We start from the raw sequence: 7,500 nt of genomic DNA, 5'->3' as shown, positions 1-7,500 counted from the left end.
ATTTGAAACAGTTTGCTCATGTCTGTTTACCAACTGACACACACGCACACACGCATGCAAACACACACACATCTATTATTGTCGCTATCGGGTGGAAACCTTGTATGTCCAAATTAACCGTTTCAGGAAGTGGAACAAAATGCTTCAGAGATAGTGAAAATAGCCGAGAAAATAGACAACAATCTAAAGCTATTTTCAATGTTTTGCTTGACACGCTCGTATGACGAAGTAGGGCTTTAAATGATGGCAAAACATAGTAAACATTTGGGGATACAAGGCTTCTGCGTGACAGCCACAACATAGGCTACTGCACTTTCTCCATTATTCCAAAATTATGAAACACCCCCCCCCCCCAACACATGGTATATGTTTACATTTAGATCTAATGCTTTCCTTTTGATTCAACACTTTCATGTAGAAATGTGTGAATGCCTCCACATGCCTGTGTGCAAAAATGTACATTAGGCTACTTACTGTATGCGTGTAATTGTGCATTTGCGTGTATAAGCAAGTGCAGTATGCAGCATGTGTGTCCAAGTGATTACACAGGTTAATCAAAATAGACTCCCTGATTACAACCAAACTAACGGTAACACATGCAACACAGCTGGTAATCAACTACGATTGGACACATCAGTTGATACTCTATGTTTGCAATCAGCCAGTAAGACGATCACATCTACTGTAAGGCCTGAGTTATACTTGGGTTGCGCATTGTGCACCGCACAGAGAATACTAGCCAATCTGCAGCTCAAAACCAAGTTTTAGTATATCCTATCGGGCAGAAACCTCTTACTGTATCTCCATATTTTAAGTTTTTATGTTTTTTTTATTAATGCCCTAATTCGTCATACTAGTGTCACACAAAAGTACCAAAAATAGCGGCAAACTCAAAACATGCATGGTTATAAATGCAATGAAATTTAGTCTCAATACATTTCATCTAACACAGAGTGTGATTTCGCCACAGGCATTCAGTCACTTTAAAAAAAGTCTTATGCATGAATACTGCATTTGGGCAATAAGTAAATGGTGCATTTATATAGTGCCTTTCTTCAAAGTGCATTACATTCAGCCATTCACACACGGACTGCAGAGGCAACCATGCAAGGCACACCTGCTGATCAGAAGCAGTTCAGTGTCTTTTTCAAGGACACTTTGACACTAAGCCAGTAGGAGCTGAGTGATGAAACCTATTCCAAAAGTAATTACTGCAAATCAAAAATATGATTTGGTACTTGATAGATTTGTAGTATGAGCTTCTGCCAGAAAGAAGGAAAATGTTGTGTATGCTATCACTACTAATTACCTAGAGAGCCAATCTTGGCATGGCCCATCATAGATGAAGGCACAACATAGCCTACTAGAAACTGTTAGAGTGAAATACTGCATTGAATTTATGATGTATTTTCACTGCTCTGACCTAAAATGAGTTTCAGGAAATAAGGGAAATAGCCATATAGTTTACAGCAGTGGCTCTCAACCTTTTCGGGATGAGGGCTCATTTGAAATTCTCAAAAGCGTTCGTGGCCCACCCATCTGACCACTTAACACGGCAGCCAATGGTCAGATCATGGTCTGGGAGAAGAAGGTAAAACATCCCCACACTGGTTTAAAGCTTGGATCAATGGAACTAACGTAGAATGCTTTGAGTTTTGCAAATGATTTGGGGGCACACTTGCAATACCCTCGTAGCCCACCAGTGGTTCCCCACCCCACAGATTGAGAATCACTGGTTTACTGTATTGGGGAAGCTGAAATCAAGTCAAACTTTGTTGGGGCCCCATCGGTGGCTCTTGACCTGAATATGCTATGGAGTGGGAGTGGGGCCCCTTCCTTATCCTTGTCCCTCAACCACCCTCCAATGTTCCACAACCTGATACTGAAGCTGTGCTTCATCTTTTATTGTGACATGGTGTACTGAGAAACATAGCAGAAACACACATACGCACACGCACGCGCGCACACACACACACACACACACACACACACACACACACACACACACACGCACACACGCACACATGCACATACGCACACACCTGCTTTCAATTAGTGGAGTAGATGGGAGGGAAATTGAGTGGGAGTGTTAAACACACACATCCATCTATCTGGCCCTCCATCTATGATAATTACACTCTTCCTGCTCCACAAGCTCTCTCTGACAGCTTCCAATCCAATCAAGTTTTTAGTGTGTGTGTGTGTGTGTGTGTGTGTGTGTGTGTGTGTGTGTGTGTGTGTGTGTGTGTGTGTGTGTGTGTGTGTGTGTGTGTGTGTGTGTGTGTGTGTGTGTGTGTGTGTGTGTGTGTGCGCGCGCGCGCGCGCGCGCGCGTACCGTATGCGTCAGAGTGTGGGGTGTTTCATCAATGGAAACACTGGTACAGTTCTTTCAGGGACTGGAGTGTATAACACGCATAGAGATGTAAAAGAAAACAACTTGCAACACTCGCGCTTGTTTGAAATGTCTCAGATGTTTTCCCTCTCTCTCTCTCTCTGTGTGTGTGTGTGTGTGTGTGTGTGTGTGTGTGTGTGTGTGTGTGTGTGTGTGTGTGTGTGTGTGTGTGTGTGTGTGTGTGTGTGTGTGTGTGTGTGTGTGTGTGTGTGTGTGTGTGTGTGTGTGTGTGTGTGTGTGTGTGTGTGTGTTTCAGTGTCAGAGGAGATTACCTGATCGTGGACGTGATTAATGATGACTTGTGACATGGACTTGGACAAGAAATGACAAGTGAAACAGATGGTGGGTTCAGTGTGAGTGACCTGCTAAAAGCATACAGACAAAAATGTTTTCTTACCTCACTGTAATCAATTCTCTCTTTCCATTCGCAATGTGCCCAAACCACGGGGCTCTTTGTCAACAGGCCACTTTTCCAACAATCTAATAATTTTCACCGTTTTCACAGACATGCCAACCCTATGATTCTGTTCAAAGTGATCTTTCAGTTTCATGCCTTTTATACTTGGTCGTATGACGGTATCGTGCGCAGAGAATAGAATAGCAGATCTACAAGCTCACAACACCTCGCATCCCGCGGAGCATAAATCAATCGTTGCTTTTCTGTTTTGTTTTTTTTGTAAATGAATGCCCTACTTCATCTTACAAGAGTGTCGCACAAAAGTAGTGAAAACAGCAGATCTACAAGCTCACAATGCGCCGCACTACGTTGTGACCTTATAGATCGGCTATTTTCACTATTTAATTTAGCTTGTTTAAATAATGAAAAAAGTAACGCTTTTGGACATTAAAGGTTTCCACCCCACAGCAACGATACACTGACCAATGAGACTTTGTTAGTACGCCTAGAATATGAAAATCTATATTAATTTCGCTGATGCACTTTGGTTGTAGGATTGCAAGCATGATTTTAGACATATTTAGACATATTTCAAGACAAAGTGCACAAGTGGTCTACTGTGGTGACCAGCACAGCTGTGTGTGTGGCTGACTCAGACTCTTTCAGAATATAAATTCTGAAAACTATAATTTGTACTAGTGGTATGAGCCAGAGTTTCAGCAAATGTGGAAACATGTCTAAACCTCCAGATTTGTCCACATTCTTCCACAAAATGTATGCATTTCATTCAACAGTCCGAAACTCAAGAACTTTAAAGAGCTACAGTCACACAAAGGTAGCCAGTTATAGTTGCTGTAACTTTAGTAATCATGTCATCAATATGTACTTGTGTGGGTCTTTAAATACTATGTATATGTTTGTGTGTGTGTGTGTGTGTGTGTGTGTGTGTGTGTGTGTGTGTGTGTGTGTGTGTGTGTGTGTGTGTGTGTGTGTGTGCGTGCGTGCGTGCGTGCGTGCGTGCGTGCGTGCGTGCGTGCGTGCGAGAGAGAGGGAGTTTATGAATGAGCGTGTGTGTGTGTGTGTGTGTGTGTGTGTGTGTGTGTGTGTGTGTGTGTGTGTGTGTGTGTGTGTGTGTGTGTGTGTGTGTGTGTGTGTGTGTGTGTGTCTGTGGAGTCAGACACAGTGTCCCTCTGGGGTCCTCAGAGCTCTCCTCCAGCCCTGTTCCTCATTAGGCGTCTGTCATGGTGCCAGAATCAATAAGCAGAGACGGAAGAAGAAGGAAAATATCACTCTCCTCTCCTCCCCTCTCCTTCTCTCCTCTCGGTATCTATCTTTCCTCACCACTCTCTTCATCCTCTCTCTCCATTCTTCTTAACGCTGCTCTATGTGAATGGGCAGATCATTAGTGAATTCCAAAGTGTTTGCCGTCATCACAGAGGGATGACAATCTACTACACTGCTGAAATGCTAAGGTCCTTTGTTCCTTTTGTTTGGTGAGGTGGAGATTAAGAAAGATTTCGATGTATTTGGAGAGTGGCATACACTCAACACTCCAGATATTCATGAAAATATTTAACAGTGAGTCTCTCTCTCTCTCTCTCACTCTCTCTCTCGCTCGCTCTCCCAGATGACGCATCTGTTTCCATACATCGTTGCATGCTTTCTGGCACCAGCAAACCGCATAGTTTAAACAAAGAGGTGGGTGGTGTATTATTTGTCTGAATGGCTGTGTACATGAGGACCTCTCTCTCGCTCTACCTCTCTACCTCTCTCTCTATCTGTGTGTGTGTGTGTGTGTGTGTGTGTGTGTGTGTGTGTGTGTGTGTGTGTGTGTGTGTGTGTGTGTGTGTGTGTGTGTGTGTGTGTGTGTGTGTGTGTGCGTGCGTGCGTGCGTGCGTGCGTGCGTGCGTGCGTGCGTGCGTGCGTGCGTGCGTGCGTGTGTGTGTGTATGCGTGCGTGGCCCAACCGGACAACATTAAACAAACGGAGGAAATGGAGACAGCATCCAGCATGAGTGTCATCTCCACTGTAAACCTATGTACATCATGCTAAAGGCTAACATGTGCTGCACCCAATCACAGCAGTCAAACAGCCATGTCAACAGAACAGCAAGAACAAAACAAAAGAGGGGGAAAAGGTAGAACAAAGGAGAGAGAGAGAGAGAGAGAGAGAGAGAGAGAGAGAGCAAAACACAGGGCCCCCAGAAATGAAGACAATAAACGGGAAGGAAGAGGAATGGCGGGAAATGAAGGGCATGGATAAATGCTTCCAGTGTTGGCGGAAGAGGAAAGATGATGGCATGGCTTGGCACATCTTGTCTGTAATGTAAAAAGAAGGAAAAGAATAGACGGCGCGGGTGGGTTTTCCACCTCCACAGAATAAATGATGCGAGAGGAAATGGGAGTAAACAACATCACTCATTATAATCACTCTCATACGGCTACTCCCCTCCACCATCACACATCCTCCAAACCAACCCCTTCTCTGTCCCCCTCCCCGCACTTTCCATCTGCCTTTGCTCTTATTCTTCTCTTTAATTCTTCTTTTGGTCCCTTGTCAAAGACTTTATTCACAATTATACCACTTAACTCAATTCTGCGATCGCTTGGGATCTCTCTCTCTCTTAACCACCAAAGACCTATTTAGCTTAAATAGACAATCTAAAATCTCAAAATGTATTGTAACATGACATATTGTGAGCTTGTAGATCTGCTATTATTATTGTATTTTTTACATTTCTAAAAATGTTCTTTGATCATGTTTAAAGATGTTCACCTATCAAAATAGGGACGACAGGTTTAAGTGGTTAAATACTTCTCCCTGCCTCTCCAGCCTCACTGTTTCTCTCTCTGTATCCCCCGTAGCTAAGTTTATTTCCTTTGTTTTGACTAGATCATGCTCTGACACTGTTGTTTTGATTCACTTCGTTGTCTTGGGTCTTTGAGGGGATACTCTGCTTATTGACTCATTCAGACAGCCAGGTTTGAAGCATTAAAAATATACACACTGCACATGCATCATAGTGTAACACTTCAATACAGCTACATGTCCAGTGCTCGCTAGCGGGCCTGCCCTTTAGCTGACTGGATAGTGTGGCTGCCTGGTGTACACTAATCCAGGGTTTGACTCCCGGCCCTGGTCTAGCAGATGTTCCTTGAAGTCTGACCTAAGTGTTGGTAATGACACTTGTGGGGTGTGGACTCTGACCAGCTCGGACACTATTATAGTATACTGCACACTCGCATACACACAAGTCTGCAACCAAAACATGCATGCACGCACCCACACACACGCGTGCACACGCACACACACACACACACGCACACGCACACGCACACGCACGCGCACGCACACGCACACGCACACGCACACGCATACGCACACTCGCACACATACGCACACACAGCCCACTGGTCAGCAGTGTTTTCCATCCAATAGCATGTTCTGATTGTAAATGTAATGACTTTTTATTAACACCTCCTTCAACGCCTCCCTGCTTTCCGTTGTCTGTCCTCCCATTTCTCACTCTGCTCTTCCCTATAATGATTAGAGTCTGATTTCAGAATGCTGGATTCCAACTGTAATGACTCCCAGACATGAGATGAGACAGAAGAAGAGGCTGTGTGTGCACATGCGCGTGTGTGTGCGTGTGTGTGAGAGAGAGAGAGAGAGAGAGAAAGACACAATCACACACACACACACACGCACGCGCACACGCACGCACACACACACACACACACATGCACACGCACAGGTAAATCTGCAAAGGATTAAATAATAATCATGAACGCTACCTTAAAGTCAGGAGACAGTGCATCACAGTCTCAGTTTGGAGTTCACTTCTTTCATTCACTGGTGAATATTTTGCCAATCTTTCATTCCATTTATAAATGTATTGCACTTTTAGCACAGGCTTAACATAAAACATACTGAACAATACAGTCTGAAGGCCTGCATCTGGGCTAATATGGGCTGATAAGTACCTGGGTTGCTGCTTGAGACACAGGTTGACTTGGTCACTCCAGCCAACAAGGTTGGAATCTTCTTCACCGCCCCAGGAATACTGAATGGATGACAAGTTTGTGGACTTTCTCCATGAGCTCGATACCAACAACTTCCCTTATCTGGAGAAGACAGCCAAGAAAGTCCCATGGGACGAGTATCTCAGTGGCCACTGTAGACCTTGGACAAGACGTTGAAAGGAACTGACCACGCAGCCTCCCTGGAGGCCACGGAGCAGGCAGAACAGTTCCGATCCATCTGACTGGTGGAGAAAGCATAATCCATGAATAAGCCAAGGTTTGAAGCGTGTTATCCATTTGGTACAGCTAAAATCACAATGCCATTGCTCACTTGTAGCTCCTCTCACAACATTGAAGACGGGTTCTTCATAAACGTGCATTTATTGCTTCAGGCATTCTCCTCATCCCTCAGTCATGCCATGAGAACTATGTTCACACACAAAAACAATAAGCATACAATCAAGAACTTGCACGGTAAATAACAATATCAAAGCATCCATAAACGAAAATACAATGACATGTAGAAATGCGCATTGCGCAGATTCAATGTGTCCATCAAACACAACGGCAACATCAAAGCGAGATCAAACATAAAATACCTCGTTGGCCGCTTGTTGTGGAAAAGAGGTTCTTCGTTGTTGGGTTGCTTAATGTCCTTAGAATGTCTTTTGACCGTCTGTCTATGGTTT

The sequence above is a fragment of the Gymnoscopelus microlampas genome (genome assembly GCF_963454915.1).
Source record: "Gymnoscopelus microlampas genome assembly, chromosome: 4".
NCBI lineage: Eukaryota > Metazoa > Chordata > Actinopteri > Myctophiformes > Myctophidae > Gymnoscopelus > Gymnoscopelus microlampas.
The sequence above is the reverse complement of the archived record's forward strand: the minus strand, read 5'-3'. Positions refer to the sequence as shown.